The 19,066-nt window shown below is 42.5% G+C and overlaps 2 long non-coding RNA genes across 2 annotated transcripts in view; one reads left to right on the forward strand and one right to left on the reverse strand.

Moving 5' to 3' along the window:
* The window catches only part of LOC144320270 (uncharacterized), a 70,569-nt gene that overhangs the window by 25,652 nt on the left and 25,851 nt on the right, over positions 1 to 19,066 (reverse strand). The gene's annotated exons all lie outside the window — the stretch shown is intronic.
* Positions 6,739 to 17,750, forward strand: LOC144320271 (uncharacterized). The gene is made up of 5 exons (XR_013385819.1): positions 6,739 to 6,919; positions 7,102 to 7,550; positions 15,430 to 15,612; positions 15,901 to 16,071; positions 16,477 to 17,750. It is a non-coding gene; the product is annotated as an uncharacterized LOC144320271 (long non-coding RNA).

Here is a 19,066-nt window from a genome sequence, read left to right on the forward strand (position 1 = left end):
CCCTGGTTGTTTCCTTTAAGAATAAGCCTCCTGGGGCTGATAAGAGAATGGTACCATATGCTGGAAACACAGGCCCCAAGTGGCAGAGGAGCACCAGAGCCTCCTCTAAAAGGGCCTGTTGGATTGCTGCCTTTGAACAAATCTGAGTGTGTCTTTTGATAGCACAAGCACCAACCACCCCCAAGGACCTCTTTCCTTTATTGCTACAGCAATGAAGCAGCCGCATGGCCGTTGCAGATAAGGGGGCCCGAGTGCATTGTGCATGCAAAGTAGGCTTCGTGGTAAACAGCACAGAGCAGAACAGAACTACAGACACACCATGTACAGGCTTCTCTGCCTTGTGCTGTCCTTCCTCTGTAAGGGGCTCCCAGGTAAGTTGGTGCAATTTTCCTCCACTTCTCATCCCTCACTTCTTATTCTTTTTTCTTTTCCAGTCGGCTCCTGCAGGACCGAAATCATACAACCTTCCAACCTAGCTGCCATGATTGAGACAGATGTGCAGTTCCAATGCCAATATAATATTCTTGACGGGAATTATGAATTTGTGTACTGGTAACTGCAAAGAGAGGACCGAAGGCTCACCTATATCAACCATACATCTCAAGGCATCATGGAATCAGAGCATTACCAGTTGTCTGTGAACAGAAAGTCATCCTCCAGTACCTTAACCATTAAGTATGTGCAGCCAAGAGACAAAGCCATTTACTACTATGCTGTCAGGCGCCATGATACATACTATCACACTGAACAAAAACTGTAAGCTTCAAGCAACTTCAATCCCAAAAATTCAGATAGTCATTCAACAAGACAGAAAATATTCAGTATCATCTTGAACTTCCCCCATTCATTCCTCAATTCATTCATTCAAAACTAAGGGGTCCTTATGGTTTACAAGTGGATATACTAAGTGCCATGGGGATACAAAAATATAAAACAAGTACTTTTCAAATAATAATATGTACTCAGCAAACGGTGCTTCCTCACTTTAATCTTGCTAAACCCTGAGCAATGAAAATTAAATACTGTGTAATTACTTGAATCTTTGACCTGACAAATAAAAGCATAGTCCCCAATACCCAGAGAGACAAATAAATTGGACTCACATACAAATTCAAAGCCATCAATCAACATCTTAATCACAGACCCTTGAAAACCTGTCACAATTTCTAAAAAACTGAAAAAATATATTAACTATACATATATATGTGCCTAGGAAATTAGAAAGATAGATAGATAGATAGATAGATAGATAGATAGATAGATAGATAGATAGATGATAGATAGATAGACTGTAGGTATAGGTATAGTACCAACAACTGAGCTCAAATTCAGACTTGAAATCCAGACTTCTTACATTTTGAATCCCAGATCTTCCATTTACTGACTTATTAGCTATAGGATCTTGGACAAGTTACTTTATGCCTTGCTTTCCTCATCTATGAAATAATGGTAATAGGTGCACTTGGCTGGCTCAGTTGGTGGAGCATACAACTCTTGATCTTGAGGTCGTGAGTTCGAGCTCCATGTTGGGCACAGAGATTACTTAATAAAAAAGATTTTTAAATTAAAGTAATGATAATAATCATACTTACCATAGAGAATAGTTGCAAGAATTAAGTGAACCGTTACACTTAGAGCTATGCTTGGCACATAGGAAGTACTCGGTAAGCACCAGCTCGTTGTTGGCAGTGATATCATAATGACAATTCCTACAACATAGCCACATCCCTACCGCTGGGCTAGGTTAGGACTTGAGGTACTAGTTGATAAAAAATTAAGTCAATCTCTTGGGCAATTAAACATTCTTTTATATATTAGTATCCCATCTAGTGGGAATGAAATATCAATGAAAATTGAGAGAAATACAATTAAAAGGATCTTCAGGACCTTTTTCACTAGATGCTGATAAATTGTTAAAAGCCTCTTACATAGAAAAAAATAAAACCAGAGGAAGGTTATTTCTGCTTGATCCTCATAAAACAAGCAAACATAGACTTTATGAAATATTAAAATACAAAAGTAGCCCCCACTTATTAAATGGATAGTAGAATAATTTATAAATGTAGAGCACAAAGTAAAATTAAAAGTGTTTATGGGCATAATTATAAATAAGAAATTAGCCCCTTCAACATCACAAGCATACTCCATGACCTGAAAAATTTCCCACTTCCGAGAACTTGACAAGTTAAGTCAAAGCACACCTGACCTTATGATGTCCTAAAAAACTATCAAATGAAGATAGTCTCAAGATTCCCAAAAGTGTAGGCTCTACAAAGACCCATCCATATCAGTCTCTGCTTATTCAAGGAACCACCCAGGGAAACTCCTTGATGTGACCTGCTGAGCTGAGAACTGGGAGTAAATAGGACCATCTTTCCTATTTTCACTCCTGAAGATGCACATCTCCTGCTGCTTTAGATCCTGCATTTATTCATCAGTGGAAACTCTAATCCCCTCCTGTCCTGCTGGCTTTCTCATTTTCAGCCAACATATGGGCTCATCAGCACTGGTGCTTCCCCAAGAGCAGCCTTTAAGGGCACAGAATCACACAAAACTGGAGGGTTTTCTTGGGATGAAGAACTGGAGGAAAACCCTTTGCACAGTTTGGCTTTGGGGACAAGATTTCAAAGTCTTCACCCTGCCGGGATGGACACAAAGCCAGAGACTGTCTGGTGAGTGAGCAAGTCACTTTCCTCCCTGGCTCACTCTTCTCCAGGGCACTTCGGGATTATTGATGACACATCTCCAGAATCCTGAATGTTAAACTAGAGAATCTGGGTTTTCTAAAGGACACTTACAATTCTAGTAACCCTGCTGTGTTCTCTGACAGGTCTCTGATTCTGCCATGTGAAGAGTCTTCCTGACAGAAATAATCTCTCCTCCTTTACAATCTCTCCTCCTTTACAATCTCTCCATGGGATCCCTGGGTGGCTCAGCGGTTTAGTGCTGCCTTCGGCCCAGGGCATGATCCTGGAGACCCACGCAAGGAGCCTGCTTCTCTCTCTGTCTCTCTCTCTCTCTCTCTCTTTCATGAATAAATAAATAAAATCTTTAACAACACCAAAAAGAAACCCTGGTACAGGGGGCACCTGGGTGGCTCAGTGTTTGAGCATCAGCCACGGGCTCAGGTGGTGATCCTGGGGCCCTGGGATGGAGTCCCACATCAGGCTCCCTTCAGGGAGCCTGCTTCTCCCTCTGCTTACATCTCTGTTTCTCTCTGTGTGTCTCTCATGAATAATTTTTTTTAATCTTAAAAAATAAAAAGCCCACTACTACTTTCTTTCCCCCCCCGCCCCCCCACTACTACTTTCAAAGATGAAAGAAAGTTTGGAAGAAAAACAAAGTCATTAGAGAACTATGTATGGGCTGGAGACTACTTCCCAAGGTCAGGTTTCTAGGTGGTGATCTATCCCAACCACCTCACCAGCTAACTGGAAGCCATCCAGTCTCCCCATGTGGTCCTTGAAGGACAGTCATAGAAGAAGAGGTGAGCAAGAAGGTTCACAAGTGTTCATCAAGTATGGATAAGCTTCAGAGTATAATAAAATCGGCATGGTTCATTTTTTATTCAAAAATATGTATTGAGTTGTCTACTACGTGCCAGACACTATGCCAAGAGCCAAGGTTACCAAGGCAGGTGATACAACCTTTCTACCATTCTGGAGTTCACACTGTAGTAGGGCTTACAGCTTCACAGAGCGATTGGATGAGATACACGCAGGAGCAAGAGAAGGACTTGGTTGTAGTGATCACAGGAGTATTCCAGGACGAAAGTGCACATTGGAAATAGGACCTTGAGATTTCAGGAATGAGCTGGGAGACGGGAACCAGGAAAACATTTCCAAGGAACTGAGCTGAGAATGAATATGGAAAAGTTTATTTATTTACATCTCAAGGTCCCAAGTCAGTAACAGAAGTGGAATTACAACTCAGAGAAGTCCCAGCTGGCCTCTTATGTGGCTCTGCTCGGCAGCTGCTTCATTTGGCACCACACAGCTGGGTGAATGAGTCGCAAATGGAACAGTGGCAGCCAAAATCTTTTTTGAGATAAACGACACTGTGATTTTCCTTGACACCCACTGAAATTCCTCACTAATTTCCCAAAATATCTTATGTTTTCTTTAAAACAACCAGTGGGGCTCAGACATTTCAGTTGAAAACACATCAGAGAAACAGAGTAATCCCAGCTGTCTGAACACTCTGAGCCCAAACCAGCCAGACCGAGAAGAATCACTTACAGAAGGCCATCCTGGGGCACCGGGCAGCTGAGGTCCTGGCCCAGGGAAATAGGAATGGCATTTTTCTCTCTTCTTTCACCACCAGCCCTGTTCTCCAGTTGGTTGGCCAACCAGCTGGTGTCAGGGCAGAGGAACCAAAGAGCAAAGACGGCAACTGGAAGCAGGGCAGATAGAGGATAGCTACCATGCCATACAGCGAGTCATCATGAGCCCACATCAGAGTCTGACTCAGTTGTCACTAAAGCTTTCTGTGAGAAGTTTGAGGGTAATGAGGAGGAAATAACACAAACCAAGAGCTTTCCTTCACTGAATTTATCTTTTTTCTCCAAAGAATTCAAAGGGAGTGGGGGAAAGGGTAGATGTCTTCTAAAATCAAAGGCAAAGTAGCTCCTGAAACTTCCAATTAGAGAGAACATCAGTTCTGGCACTCTCTCCCACTAATATTCCGGTGTTCCTATGGATTAGATGTTTGATACTAAGAACCCAGAGTGGCAGAGACCATCAGAGAGAACGGCACTGGGCTTGGGTGTGTAGGAGCCAGTGTGGCTTGATTTGATCTGACCCGGGAGTCTTGTTGCCTCTTCAAGTATTCCTATTCTTTCTTCAACCCAGATGGACAAAAACAAACAAAAAGCACTCCAATTAGGGCTCTAGCTCTATGGGCCTCTGTCTTTAGATGCTGAGACCCGTTTGCTTAAGGGCACAGAAATGAGTGGCATTGCCCACTCATCTCTGACACAGCTCCATTCAGCTCCTCATCTACCTGCCCAAAGTCCTAACATAGCCTAACATCACTCAGCTAACCCCTCCTTCCCTCAGCAGAATGTCCTGTGCCACACTTGAAATTCCAAGCCCTGTGTCTCCCTTGGTGACTACAGCTCAAGTAGGGATCCATGACTAAGGCCACTGACCCAACCATGGTAAAGCAGAAGAGATGTGGCAAACAATCAACATCTGTGGTGGGCTTACCAGCATGTACCAGGTATAGGGATAAGCTCTTCACACGTGTTCTCTCATTTGAACCTCACAACATCCTTGCAAGGTAACTACAATTACCCTATTTGCAGAAAAGGACATCAAAACTTGGGGTTGTACCTTGCCCAGCTACCAGTAAGTTGCAAAGGAAGATTTAAAAATCAGAGCAATTAGCCCTGCAAAACCAGCACTCCTTTCACATATAGACGACGTGGGTAGTGATACCACCTAGCCACCCATGGGTGACATCAGAATGTTGGCCACACAATGACAAGCAGGGTCTAGCCAGGTGGGAACTATCCCTCCTATAGAGGGCCCACCTCTCTCTACACCTACGTCAATGAGTAGAGGACCTGCTTCCCCAGGTTTGGACTTGGGTTAATGGCAAATCCTTTACTAATCCCATGGTTCACTAGATGAACAACCCAGAATGCTCCTTAAGAGTCAGGAAACTTCAGACAGAAATCCTGCTTACATAGACTAGCACATGTCTGCCAACCTCCTAATATTGACAAGTCCTGTACTGGGGACTGAGAATGTGAGCATAAATAAGATACAGCCACTGTCCTAAAGAATCTTCAAGTCCAACGCAGAAAACAAACAAATTATCAGATAATTATAATAAAAATGATAAGTGCCATGACCCAGAAAGTTCAGGGAACCCAGGGAACACTTCCCTTAAGTTGGGGTGGGGAAGAGAGAACAAAGGTCTGGTTTTTCCAGGAAGAAGGAGCAGCTAGTGCAAAAACTGGGACTAGACAGACTATACTACATCTTTGAACCAGCAAATATTTTTGTGCAGCTGAAGTACTGAGTGCCAGTGGTCAAAGTGAAACTGGAGAAGAAAACAGATCAGGAGATCATTAGGGCCATGACATAAGACTTTCCTATTCCCCTAAAGGCCAGGGGACGCTACTAAAGGAGTTTCAGCAGAGGTGTGCCCTGTTCCCCTCTGCTCTGGAAAAAAATCGGTATGATGGCTGCTTGGAGAATGGCTGAAAGCAGGTGGAGTCTGGAAACTGGGAGACCTCTTGGAACAGTCTGGCAATAGCTTTCAGTAGGTGAGGAATGCTCAGACTGAAGCAGGGGTGGTGAAGGCTGAAGCAAAAGGGGCGCATGCAGGAATAAAGGAGGCAGAATAACCCGGCCCTGCAGGCTGCTCTGCTGCTGCAAGCCCTCGAGCCTAATTGCACCGCTTGGTCCCCGGGGAATGCCCTCCGGAGGCCGCTGGCACAGCCCTGTCACCAAGGCTCCTTCAGGGAGAGTCTTCTTCCTGGCCCTGGCAGAGACCATTCTTGCCTCCGCGCTCCTAGAGCACTTTGTGTCTAACTCTTTCATAGCACTTCACTCTCCTTTGTGATTGTTCTATGTCTGCCTCCCCACCACCCACCAAAAAAACCTGAGTTTTTTGAAGACAGGAGCCACGTCTTGTTCACCTCCTCTTCTCCCCAGTCGAATCTGACCTGCCATAGATAATTAGCCTGAGTTTGCTGGAGAAACAGCCCAACCTGTGAGCTGGCAGGCCTGTTACACATCTCTCTGAGGAAGTGACTAACACCCAACCACCTCGATAACAGACAGAACTTCTCATGGGCAGACAGTGGCTGATCAGGGGCAGCCAGGGAGCACCCACACACCGCACAGCCACCTCCACGAAGCCATGCTGTGGACCTGTCCCCTCTTCTACCTCACCCTCTTCTGTGCAGGTAAGGATGAGTCGCTGGGCCTTTTATCCTTAGGGAAATGTGCTGCAGGGATGATTTGGGGTGGGGGTGGGGTTCCAGGGAGGGTTCTGAGGGGAGGGCATTGCCAAGCTCGGCCCTGACATCCATCCCCTTGGGGTAGAGGTTGTTCCCCACAGCCTCTCTCCCTGGGCTTGCCCTTTCAGGGGTCTCACTGGATATCATTTTGGAACCAGAAACCAAAACCCTGACTGTTCTAGTTGGAGAGCCTGCCACCTTCCGCTGCAACGTAACAGGAGGGGACTTGAAGAACTATCAGGTAAGCTGGTATAGGAAGAATGAAGATAACTCCCTGACTTTAATATACAGACAGAGCAACAATACCAATGACAATTTAAGGAGTAATTTCAAAGGAAATACCGATGCTTCAAAGAGTCAATGTATACTCGACATTGAAAAAGCAACAACAGCAAACGCCGGTACCTATTACTGCGCAGCAGATATCCACAGTACTCCAGGCCTGCTTCTGGTCGCCTCAGAACCTCTGGGTCTAGCTGAGCTGGCAGAGCCAATGAGAGACCATCTGTGGTTAAAATGTGTGCCATACCCGCGCTGAGACCACCTGATCACCTCACAGCAACATCTGATAAGAGAGGTAGAGCTAAGTTGGAGCAAGGGCCTTATCTCTGTGGTTGGAGAGGGTGCCTATTTATCGATCAAAGAGGGCAGGAAAGTTCATTAGAGTTTATGCGAAGAAACCAAGAGAGCCCTGCACCTGCCTCTCAGGGACTTTAGAGAAAAGGTTGAATAGAACAACCTTCAATGCTGACAAGGTTTTCTTATTGTGGAGGCAGGCTCAGATGAACAGAATTTCTATCGTGAGTGCTGTAGCTCATTCCAGGGTCTTTATTGTGAAAGCATTCGTGTGCATAAACTAGATAAAGCAAGGATGGTTTTCTATTACCACCCTAATCAAAATTTCCAAAGCTATTAGAGATAGCTTTAACTCTTACACTGTGAAGAAGGATGAATAGAGTCATTTTCTGAAATGCTCCCTAACTATTTCAGGTATAGGATGCTTTATATCATCCCTTAGCTACAGAGGAGTCCGGGGGAGCCATGGGGATGGGCAGAGAGGGGTAACACTGTCTGTTTCATGTCGGTTGCTGAGAAAGATCTTGGAGACTAATGCTTATGGCAATGCGGGATTTCTTCTTTTTTTTTTTTTAAGATTTTATTTATTTATTCATGAGAGACACACACACACAGAGAGAGAGAGAGAGAGAGAGAGAGAGAGAGGCAGAGACACAGGCAGAGGGAGAAGCAGGCTCCATGCAGGGAGTCCGACGTGGGACTCAATCCCGGGTCTCCAGGATCACGCCCTGGGCCGAAGGTGGCACCAAACCACTGAGCCACCTGGGCTGCCTGGCAATGTGGGATTTCTGAATTGGTCATGAATCAATTGAATAAAAAAAAAAAAAAAAAAAGATTCCAAGTCCCAAGTTGAAATGGGTGAGCCCAAAGTCTCTGAGCCTACAGGGAGCCAAGGCCAGGAGGAGCCCACTGAGCAGGCTGACAGGGAGGAGGCCTTACAAACATTTAATAATCATCAAGGGAGTGTTTCACCCTGTTAGCTCTAGTAACCACCTCTTTGTTTTTCTGCTCAAGTGTCTGGTCTGGAATCCTCTCTCCACATTAAGTTACAACTCAGGCATTAGGATGCAAAGTAGACATTGATTCGTGAAAACAACTGCTCTCCTGATACCTTCGATATTCAATATTCCTTCCAATGCACTATCATCTACATCACACACTTGTTTATAGGGCAATTATTGTATTTGTGATATTGGGATAGGTCATGGGAACAGAAATGGCTATAAGTCAAGTTCTAGCCTAAGTTCTATTCTCGTCAATTTGCCTACAATTTATTTTAAAGATAATGGTAGAATTACAATTAAGCTTACAAAAAAATACAAGAAAGCACATCTAACAATGAGTGCTACCGATTTTATATGCAGTGCTCTTGGAGCTCATAAAAAGATAATCACTGTGAGAAAAGTGTCTTAAAACACCTAAGGCTTGAAACAGGTGGGACTTGGGTATGTGGGAAGGAAAATGAGGAATATTTCAAAGTGGACACTAGTTATTTGTTCTGTAACAAAATGCCATAAAATTAAGAGGTGCAAACATTCCTTATCTCCTAGTTTCTATAAGTCAAGAATGCAGGTGTGGCTTCACTAGGTCCTTTGGATCGGGGTCTCCCATCAGGTATAGTGGAGAGTCATCTCAAACACTGGCTAAAAAAGATCCACTTCCAAGCTCACTCAAGTGAATGTTGGTGATCCTCACATGAGCATCTCCATAGGGGTCCTCAGAACATAGCAGCTTGCTTCCCTAGAGCAAGGACTTAGAAACAAGGCATCCAAGATGGAAGGCACAGTCTTTTTGTAACCTAATATTGGAAGTGACATTTCATTGCTGCTGCCATTTTCTATTCAATAGAAGTGAGTCTGTAAATACCACTCACACTCAAGGGGAGGGAGAGATTACACGAGAGTGTGAATACCAGGGAGGAGAGATCACTGGGGGCCATCTTAGAAGCTGCCTACCATGATTTTATTAATTTGAGTCTTCTCTCTCTTCTTTTTAATAAGGCTGGCTAATGGTTTATCTATCTGATTAATTCTTTCAAAGAACCAACTCCTGGTTCTGTTGATCTGTTCCACAGTTCTTCTGGTCTCGATTTGTTGAGTTCTGCTCGAATCTTTATTAACTCCCTTCTTCTCTTGGGTGTAGGATCTATTTGCTGTTTTTTCTCTAGCTCCTTTATGTGTAAGGTTAGCTTTTGTATTTGAGTTCTTTCCAGTTTTTGAATGGATGCTTGTATTGCGATGTATTTCCCCCTTAGGACTGCTTTTGCTGCATCCCAAAGATTTTGAATGGTTGTATCTTCATTCTCATTAGTTTCCATGAATCTTTTTAATTCTTCCTTAATTTCCTGGTTGACCCTTTCATCTTTTAGCAGGATGGTCCTTAACCTCCACGTGTTTGAGGTCCTTCCAAACTTCTTGTTGTGATTTAGTTCTAATTTCAAGGCATTATGGTCTGAGAATATGCAGGGGACAATCCCAATCTTTTGGTATCGGTTCAGACCCGATTTGTGACCCAATATGTGGTCTATTCTGGAGAAAGTTCCATGTGCGCTTGAGAAGAATGTGTATTCAGATGAGTTTGGATGTAAAGTTCTGTAGATATCTGTGAAATCCATCTGGTCCAGTGTATCATTTAAAGCTCTCGTTTCTTTGGAGATGTTGTGCTTAGAAGACCTATCGAGTATAGAAAGAGCTAGATTGAAGTCACCAAGTATAAGTGTATTATTATCTAAGTATTTCTTCACTTTGGTTAATAATTGATTTATATACTTGGCAGCTCCCACATTCAGGGCATATATATTGAGGATTGTTAAGTCCTCTTGTTGGATAGATCCTTTAAGTATGAGATAGTGTCCCTCTTTATCTCTCACTACAGTCTTTGGGGTAAATTTTAGTTTATCTGATATAAGGATGGCTACTCCTGCTTTCTTTTGAGGACCATTCGAATGGTAAATGGTTCTCCAACCTTTTATTTTCAGGCTCTAGGTGTCCTTCTGTCTAGAATGAGTCTCTTGTAGACAGCAAATAGATGACGGGCACTGGGGGTTATTCTGTATGTTAGTAAATTGAACACCAATAACAAATAAAAAAATAAAAAAAAAAGAAGCTCCCTACCACAGGAGATTAACACAGTAGAGGAGGAAAGGAAAGGGCTCAAAAAATCTGGTTGAGACCAACTTGTTTAGAGATCCCTGACCTATAAGGCTAAAGTAAAGAGATTTGATTGGATTTTATAAGTCAGTATTTCTCAAATGTCGTGGTACATAGGAAGCACCTGGAGAGATTGTTTCTAATTATACTTTGGAGTCCCAGCTACAAAGATTCTTATTCAGGCTATCTGAGGGTAAGCCTGGGAACACGCATTTATAATAAGTGCCCAGGTGATTCTTTTGTTTTGTTTTCGTTTAAATAATAAATTTATTTTTTATTGGTGTTCAATTTGCCAACATACAGAATAACACCCAGTGCTCATCCCATCAAGTGCCCCCCTCAGTGCCCGTCACCCATTCACCCCCACCCCCCACCCTCCTCCCCTTCCACCACCCCTAGTTCGTTTCCCAGAGTTAGGAGTCTTCCGTGTTCTGTCTCCCTTTCTGATATTTCCCACTTATTTTTTCTCCTTTCCCCTTTATTCCCTTTCTGCCCAGGTGATTCTGATGCAAGTGGGTTCAAGGACATACTTTGAGAAATTCTGCTGTAAGCAGCAAAACTCTTAGTTTAATACAAGGAAGATGTAGCCAGCTTCTCCTGCCCTCGCTACAGAGAAATGGACATTAGATGTGGTCAAGGTATCTCTTGAACAATAGCTCTCAATTCCAATTGCATATTTTAAACACCTGCGGAAATTCTTTAAAAATACCAATGTCTGGAACACATCCCCAGAGATGCTGATTGAACTGGTGTGGGCATGGAGCTCTGGTTTCCCACGTAATCTAACCTCTCTCCCCTACTCTTTCCTCTTCCCTTTTCCAGTCTAAGATCTTGCTGTTTCAAGTGTGGTCTCTAGATAGCATCAGCATCACTTGGAATTTTGTCAGAATGCAGAATCTCATGCACCACCCTTGATCTAGTGAATCAGAATCCGCATTTTAATAAGAATTCCTTGGTGAGTTATATGCATATTAAAGTTTGAGAGGCACAAGTCTAGGGAAGCCATCACTATTGAAAAATTTCATTGAAGTGGAGAAGTATAAATCTTCTAATAAATAATAATAAATCTTAAATAATAAATAAATAATAATAAAAATATAATCTTCTAATAAAAATTTGGGTTTTTCCCAAATGCCACCCAAAAAAATCCATATTTGTAAAAAGCTCCTAAAGGGATGCTGCTGTGCAGCCAGGTGTGGGACTCAGGACAAGCAGTCAGTCATCCCCAAATCAGGTTACCGATGATTTGTGTTACCAATATAATAAATTTTCTCATTGAGTCATTGAGGTGCTATCGTGTCCTTGTATGCTCCTTGGAAGAAGGCATTACATAAATTCCAGGTATGATCATTTCTCATTCACCCACAAGCAGATTAGGAAATGAATTAATATTTATAGAGTCAATGTACTTTTTACCACACCATGTGACCATCATATATTATCCACTGTAACCCAGAACCTTGTGCCACATACCTTCAACTCAAGATCAAGCCAGAAAAAAAGAGTATGAATCATTAGGGTCTAATAAAGTCTGATTGGGATGAAAAGGGATAAGAGTGAGAGCATGTATCTCTAATTGTCCATTCCCCCTTCAGGACAGATGAGAACATGAAGTTCTGATTCACATTGGGGTGGGGAATCTCAGAACCTGAGATGGGCATGGGGTGACCATGAAAAGCAGCCTGGACCCAAGGAAGAGGGACATCTTGGGAGAAAACAAGCAGACTGCCCAACAATGACCTGAGAAAGTCTGAGCACAAAACAATGAAATAGGGAAACTGGACATAAATTAAAATTAGAGACCTAAAGAAATGCCCTGAGCTTACCAGCAGGTAATTGAGAAAATCTTTCATTTATTACCTGGAGCTCCAGGCTGAGGTGGAGATAGGGCCACCAAGGGCCCTAGCATAACATAAACACGGACCAAGTGTTTCTGCAGAAATTCCAAAGCCAAATGAACAACAGAAAGTTCAGCTGATATTTTTGTGTTGTTCCTATTCTTCCCCACTGTACTTGGTAAAGCCAACTGAGAGTTGACTTAAGTCATATTATTGTTATCCCCATTATCCTGCTTTCTTATCCATCATAAAAAAAATTCAGAGCAGTGAAGAGAAATCCCAGAGAGTATCTGCCCAGGCTGGAAAAGGTCTTTGAGTTCAACTGACAGGGCATGGTAATAGGCCTGGCACTTCCACCAGGCTCCCAAGTAAAAGAGTCCTTACGCATGTCCTGTCGCTAGATATGGAAGATATGATTCCTCAAAGGCAGCAAGAAAGTGGTAGCCGGCATCTAGAAATAGGGCCACCCACTGGCTGCACTTATGAACAGACCATCCAGCACCATAGAACCATGGTATGGAGCGACTGGCAAGAGAAAAAAAAAGGGAATCAGGGGACATGTCCTCCTCGGAATCATGGGAGGCCACAGCCAGCCAAGGAAGGGAATGTGATTCCTACCATACATTGTATTTTCTGAGAGGTCACAACCTTGAAGAAGTTACTCTTTACAGCACCCTGAAAGTGCCCAGGGAATGTACTAGGCTTCAAGTAAGGAAATGGACTCAAGGAAATCCAAGTTGTGACCTTCATTCTGAATGATGAAGGCTTTAAACAGAAAATTAGAGCCATTGAATTTGAAAAGCCAGAAGGGATCTTAAAGGCCAAGCAGGAATTCCCCTCCATTCAATTTATTTGTTCATTAAATAATAATTGAATAAATGATCATCCAAACTCAAAGTATTTTCAGTGACAGTTCTTATTTTAAAAAATCACCTCTTACATTGAGGTCTGCTTCCCTATAACTTTTTTTTAAGTATAATTAGCATACAATGTTATGTTAGTTTCTGGCATACAACATATTGATTTGACACTTTCATACATTACTTAGTGCTCACTAATGTAAGTGTGCTCCCCATCATAGAAGTGGGGGATGAGCTGACAATAGGAGAAATAGATAAAGGACATTAATACAAACTTCCAATTATAAAATAAATAAATCACGGAGATGCTTCCTTTATAACCTTCTATGTTGGCATTTGTTGTGCATTCTGAAACAGCACAGCCTAAGCCCTACCTTAATATTTTCAAATATTGAAAGATGGGTATCATATCCAACTTTCCAACACCTCATTTCTCTATACCCAATACTCTCAACTATTCCTCATGACTGTCTCCTAAGTTTTAAGGTCCTCAATAGGAGACTCCAAGCGCAGTACATTTTTCTGTTCCACAGAGTTCTCAATGCTGTGACTCTCATGTGATGTGGAGTCAATAAATATGAGTGAATGCATGAATACATATGTGTCCAATAACTGTTCAATGGTCCACTTAGATGTCTCAAAGTCCCATCCATCCTCTACCACCAACACTTTAATCCAAACTTCCATTTTCTCCTTTGAAATATTCCATTAGTCTTTTGAATGAGCTAACTGGTCTCTGGGACCTTCCAATATGTCATCCCCACAGCAGCCAGAGTGATTTTTTTCAACATACAAATATGATTATGTTACACCCCAACTTAAAAACCCTTCAGTGATTTCCCATTGCTCACAGGCAGAAAGCCAAACAAAATCCCCAAAGTGGCCTCCACAACCCTGCACACTCTGACCGCTTCACACCTACTCCTGAAATACACAGGTGCCCTCCCACCCCAGGACCTTTGCATATTATATTACCCCTACCTCGTAGAATACTTCTTTTTCGCCTGTTTAACTCCTACTCACCTTTTGGGTTTTTTTTGTTTGTTTGTTTAAAGATTTATTTATTTATTTATTTATTTATTTATTTATTTATTTATGAGAGACACACAGAGAGAGGCAGAGACATAGGTAGAGGGAGAAGCAGGCTCCCCACAGGGAGCCTGATGTAAGACTCGATCCCAGGGTCGATCACACCTTGAGCCAAAGGCAGATGTTCAACCGCTGAGCCATCCTGGCATCCCCCTACTCACCTTTTGAATCAAAGTATACACATCAATTCCTCAGAGATGTCTTGAGATCTCCCAGCAAGTTCAGATGTTTGTTTGGGGTTTTTAAAATATGTCTCTGAGGAGAGGGTGGGGAATAAAAAAAAGGAAGAAAAATTGGGACACCTGCGTGGCTCAGTCAGTTAAGCTTCTGCCTTCAGCTCAGGTCAAGTTCTCGGGGTCCTGGGACTGAGCCCCGCATCAGGCTCCCTGCTCAGCAGGGAGTTGGCTTCTTCCTCTCCCTCTGCCCCTCCCCTGATTGTGCTCGCGTGCTCTCTCTCTCTCTCTCAAATAAATAAAATCTTTAAAAAAGAAAGAAAAATAAAATAAAGTATACTTTCATATATCAGTTTGTAATATTATTTCATAATTTGATTAATGTGTATTTTTCTAGTTTGTAAACTCTAAGAGATCCTGGACTATATCTGCTGTTGCTTATCATTGAACCTGACAAATTGCATGAATATTTTTTTTAAGATTTTATTTATCTATTTGAGAGAGAGAGAGAAAGAGAGTGAGAGAGAGCATGAGTGGAGGAAGAGGCAGATGGAGAGAGAGAGGCAGACTTCCACGATGAGTTGGGAGCCTGACATGGGGCTCCATCCCAGGACCCTGGGATCGTGACCTGAGCTGAAAGCAGTTGCTTTATCAACTAAGCCACTAAGGTGCCGTTCATATTTGTATGAATAAATGAATGACTCTGGGATCTTAGGATTTCCCAGAATTTGGTGTAAGGTCCCAAGCCTTTACCATATTGTCACTTTTCAGTGGTCTTGAAGACCCCAGAGTCACCCTGAACTAGAGGCAAGCATTCTCAGAGACCAAGGATTTCCACCCATTCTCTATTGGTCCGACATCCTAAGGAGCCCATTTGGGGACACACAGGACAACTGAGAGGTCAAAGGGTCCTGCACATTTCTGAGCCAGTTACCACATAAGGATTTGGAACAGGTAAGCAAAACCCACCCAGAAAAGCTGGCCAGCTATGCGGAAATCAGAGGAGCTGTTATGATTATTATTTTCTCCTTTTGAGTCCTGGCTGGGCTTCTGATGAGCCCTTTTGGTGCTTTGGATTTTGTGTGGATATTTTCAGTAGCCATATTATTAAAATATGCAAGTCTATAATTATGGGGATGCATTCCTCATCCCTCAAATATGTACTGAGCATGTACAATATTCCTGGTGCTGTGCCACATGCTGAGTTACAAATACCACCAAAGCTCAATTCCTGTCCTCAAGGTGCTCTTTCCAGTGGAAGAAACAGACATGCAAATAAAGACTTATCAACAGAGGAAAGAGCAAACACCTACCAGAATGTAGAGAAGAAGTGATGGCCTGAAGCGGGGGAAGCCTCCTCAGAGGAGATAACAGGAAGGAGATCAACACGGAGAAAACACTTGCTTCCCTGAGGTAATGTACACTTGGAAATTTTTTAAGATGACCCAGGAAGGAAGATGAGCATTCTTGACAGTTACGCACACATCACACACATACAGCCCTTCATCAATGATGCTCTCAATATATGTAAGTAAATAAACAAACTGATGGAAAAACACTGAACCTGGACTAGGTACAGCCAGCCTTTTCATGAGGAATCTAAGGTCACAGGGGCTCCTTAACCACAGATGTAGTGAATTCCCGCCTAGGAAAACCTAAAGATTTCCAAAAACGCTATTGTACACACACAAAACAGATCAGCTAAAGGGTGGTGGTATGGGTTGAGAAGATAAGAATGAAGCAAAAGGGGAAGGGAGAGGGAAAGAGGAACATTGTTTCCTTGGAAACACTCCCTTTAACTTTTTGTTCTTTTCCAAGAACCCTCCCAAACCCGGGATTTCCCAGAACTTGTTGCTGCTGGGCAACTGGCTGCCTCCTCATCCCACTGATGACAACTGTGAGGAAATCTGGAGAGTCTATTAAGAAAGCAATGTGCTCTACAGGAAGGCAAATAATACCAGCAGGACTGGCCATGAATGTCCACTTCTGTGTGTTCTTTGATTTCATTTGGTTTGAAATGCTGAGATTTCTTCTCCAATATGCAAGCCCATCACAGCCTGCACTAAATCTACAAATCTTATCTAGGTTGATTGAGTTGTTTCAATTTGTGGAGTTGTTTTTAGGCAAAACAAGAGTACAACTTTTCTCCTGTAAAATATAAAAACTTTAGCTATAAATGGGCCTCTTTTCTGCTTCTCCAGAGTTGTTTGTCTTCTGGAAGCTCTGGAAAGAAACAGCCGTCACGTTCATAACAACCTTACGTATTTTCCTCTTTGTATTAGTCAACTCTGCTGTGGTAACAAACAGTACCAATATCTCAGTAGCTTAAACAATTTACTTTTTGCACCTGCTTTTACCATAGGTCCGTGGCTGTGAGGTGTTAGCTAAGCTCTGCAACCTGTGTCTCCCCATTCCAGAATCCAGGCTGAAAGATAATTCACTATTTGGAACATAGTGTTCTCATGGCAAGAGGAAAAAGAACATGAGAGCTGCTGGCAGAAACTCAGATGCTCCTTCAAGCTTCTGCTCAGTCATGGCACACATCATGTCCACTCACATTCATTACCCAAAACCCTCCATGGCCAAGCTCAATATCAAGTGGGATTCATGCCCTTCCTACAGAAGCTACTGCAAGACACGTCACACCAGACAGGAAGTGATAATCCTCTCACATAGTAGGGGGAATAGATTGCTTCAGAACAATAACAACCTACCATTCCTTTTGACTCCACCCAAATAATTTGCATCCAATATAGGGAGCTTCTCTGCCTGTCATCTAAAAATATATATATATGAATTTTTTTCCTCTTAGAATTGTTATAAAGCCCTGGGCCAATATTTGCCAAATTTTTCTCCAGAATATTACTGTCCCTTGAGATGTTAACAGTTGTTAAGCAATTAAAAAGAGTTCCATGGTCAGATAAATTGGGAAAATGCTCCATGTCAATAGCCCTTTCTTACTTTTCACAATTCTTTATTATCAGATTAAATGTTCTGACAACACTTGCTATAAAGATGCCTATTTAACCCAAGACTGGGATCACAGAATTGTTTCCGTAAAAGCATAATCATTATCTTATGAGATCCTAGTCACTAACACTGCCCTCAAGGATTATGGGAGAACCACCTAGATGGATTCTTGTTTCTTCATTTATGCATCCAAATTGAAGGACATCTAAATGATGTTGAGAGGTGGCATGCATGAGGCCAAGACATCTGTGCAGGCCTCCAAAAGAAGGCTTGCAGGTTTTTTTGCTAAGATCAAACTCTGTTAGAAATTTGAAAATGCTAATCCGGATACTACTCTTTGCCTACTGAATTAAGTATAAACACTGCAGCCTGGCTTGTATGTCTTCCTTCCTTTATGCCACAAATATACTTTGAGTTCTATCCTGTGCCAAGTATCATGCCAGACACTGAGTACCCAGTGTGAACAAAATAAATCTGGACCCTACTGTCATGGATGTAAGAAGAGACAAACATAGAACACACACAGGAATAGCTAGCCAATGATCACACAACCTCTCACAGGGTATGACACAGGTGGCCACTCATTCCTTCTTCCAATGCTTTCTGCACTTAGCTTCTGAGATGCCACACTTTCCTGATTTTCCTCTGCATCACTGACTTCTTCCCAGTCTCCTTTGCTGGCTTTTTCTTCCTCTGGCTAGCTTCTAAACATAGAGCACCCAGGGTCTCTTGCCTTCTGAATCTCTCCCCCAACCCACCACCCACCATGGTGATATTCTCTCATTCACACTAACAGCATTAAATTCCATGTATGCACTCCCAAATTTATATCTCCGATGCAGAACTCCCCTCGGAGGTTATAACCTCCCCCAGTTGAACTCCCTTAGCACTTACCTCTCTTGAGTCATTTCATGTGTTCTCTCTTCTTCCAAGATTGTTTGGATACTTTATGCTCCTCCTAATTTATAAACTACTCAGGGACAGGAATCTTTGGTCTGTTTCATGTTCAGTTTCCACAATGTATCAGGTAGTAAGTGTTTAATATCTGATTATTGAATTTAATGTTTGAACTGAATTTCTGCTTTAGGGATCACTGAGACACAGATGTAATGAAAGGGAATATTTTATTTCAAGCAATAATGCCTCACCCTTCTCTATTTCCAAATGAACAACTTCAGATGAGAGAACACAGCTACATACATTGGCATGAGGTGAATACTTAAATTCAAAAATGTTAAATCGAGCCAATATCATCCCTTGTGGTCGGCAGAAACTGCCTTGAAGGTTTTATAAATTGCTTGCATTCCTGCACCCCATCTGGCAATGCTCCTATCTTACAGTCACAGATGACTAACTCTTCACAATACAACCCCCCCCCCCTTGAATCTACTCCCTACTCTAAAATGAAAAGTAGAAGAGAACAGCAAGGGCTTGCCCC

Source organism: Canis aureus, chromosome 9 (genome assembly GCF_053574225.1).
Source record: "Canis aureus isolate CA01 chromosome 9, VMU_Caureus_v.1.0, whole genome shotgun sequence".
Lineage (NCBI taxonomy): Eukaryota > Metazoa > Chordata > Mammalia > Carnivora > Canidae > Canis > Canis aureus.